The following is a 2,297-nucleotide window of genomic DNA, read 5'->3' on the forward strand; positions in this document are numbered from 1 at the left end:
TTGTAGGTGGAGATATCAGCTATATTGGCATGAATTGAAACAAGCTGCCAAGTTCAACTAAGTCACACACATGTAAGATTCAGTCCCACGTAGGAGTGTATCTAGGGAGAGGTTATATGTGACAAGGATATATATGACACAAGAGGGTCAACCTCTGCCAGACGTGTCTTAACAAATTTTCAGAGCAGTAATGATGTCCATGAAAGGTAAATATTTTAATGAAAATCAGATAGGCTTTTTTATATTATAGGTGTTTTACCAATATATTAATTTATCAAAATTACGCATCATCCCTATCACATTAGGCTTTAACTGCCAACCTGACCCAACTTAGAAGCAGATAAGAGTCTCAGTTGAGGAATTGCCTCATCAGGTGGGTCTGTAAGCATGACTGTTAGTCAAGTGTTAATCAAGCCCAGTCCACTGTGGGTAGCATCATTCCCTTGGAAGTGGTCATGTGCTGTGTATGAAACCTAGCTGAGTTTGAGGCTGCAAGCAAGTTAGCAAGTGGCATCCACTACACTTGTGCTGTAGGGACTGCCGAAATTTTAAAGTTATAAATTAAACAACACACACAGCTTGGGTCTATATTGGAGTCAACAGTCGAGGGAGAGTCAAGTGTAAATGTAGGCTCTTTGGTATAGAAGAGACAGGTATTTAACTATTCACTTTATACCTATCTTGCTGAAACTTTAGAATGTACCAGGGACATTAAAATGGAAATAACTGAAGTGCTTTTCCTTGGTAGTGTCTCTCTGCTGAGCTTAACTGACTATTCTTAAATACAGAGAGTTTTGTCTGGTCTTGGAGTAAGCATATCGCTTCCTTCACCTGTCCTACATAAGAGGGAAGGGTCAGAAGTTTGTGCCAGACCCAAAAAGCACCTAGTTGACAACTGGTATCAGAGGCCCCTGGAGGAGGGTATAATTCACTCAGTGATGAATTTTCTCCCCCTGTGGCTGACTTGGTGGACAGTATGTTCTTTAAGATTTTGTTGAAGGCAAAAACTTCAATATCATCTAAGAGTAAAACCCAAAGAAATATAGGAATGTTGCTGCTCTCCCTCAATTCACTTGCTTCTCTTGCAGATAAAGAACACTCCAGAATGTAGGTGGTATCTATAATGGTGTGTCTGTGTTAGCTAAGCATACCTCATTGGAGTTTTACAACTCTTGAGGCACCAGCTTACAAAAAATGCCTGCAGGATACAGTGGGGTTAGCACAGGACTCAAGAAAATTCTTAGGGAACTGGGTTTCCGGCCATCTCCAATGTCTACTTTCTTCCAGCACCCTCAATTAGGCAGGGGCTTTCGTATCAGCTACAGCTGAAATTTCTTCTGACTCTAAAAATTTCACAGTATCTAGGACAAACTTTTCCATCTGACATCTCTTTAGAATATAAGATGAGTTCCCTGAAGGCCATAGATATGTCTCTATTTTCACCTCCCAGTCCCAGAAGTTTCAATGGTACCTTACAAATTCAGTGCTCTCAGTAAGTGTTAAAGGGATGAATAAGGTTTTGGCATATCCAAAGGGATCAGAAAGGTCCTGAGGGAATGAAGCATGGCCAGGTGTTTCCTTAGATCTGATGTTTTTCTCCATGCTTTTCTCCTGAAAGTTCATGGAAGGAAATATGACCGTAAGTCTGTGTTTGATGTCAGGAAGGTGTGAAAGAATGCTGGCTTATTGAGCTTATGAGAACTTTTCCCTTAGATGAAGGCTGTGTGATGAGGTGGGGATCATGCTAAATATCTTCTCAGTTTATCTGGGTAACCTTTCAACATGAGTGTCCTGTGCACGTGTTCTATGGACAGATCCCAGTGTGGTCTGATGAGGAATGCTAAAGGTACTGAAACATAATGTCATGGCCTGGGAAGACAGACATTCTTTGAAGTCATTTGTAAGAGGTTTATAAAAGACCCCAATTACCATTTCCTGGGGTACTCTGGGATCAAACAGAGACTTAGGCATTCTTTGCCTTTTATTCATTTTGTGTGTGGTTTACTTACAGCGTATATGTGTGTATGCATGTTTCTTCAAGTGTGGGTTCACATGCATGTATGTGTGAACATGAATTAAGCAGCACAGAGATCAATGTTGGGAGTAAAGCTCAGTAATTCTCTAACCTCAGTCATTCATGCAGAACTTCTTAAACAAATATATCCATTGACAGTGAGGCCAGACTCTTTAGCCAGAACACCAAGTGGGTTTCTGGGGGATCAGACCTTTGATGCTTACACTATACCAAGCAGCCATCACCACAACATGCTAGGCACCAACTTTACATGAGATAAAGA

Source organism: Chionomys nivalis, unplaced genomic scaffold, assembly GCF_950005125.1.
Source record: "Chionomys nivalis unplaced genomic scaffold, mChiNiv1.1 scaffold_28, whole genome shotgun sequence".
Lineage (NCBI taxonomy): Eukaryota > Metazoa > Chordata > Mammalia > Rodentia > Cricetidae > Chionomys > Chionomys nivalis.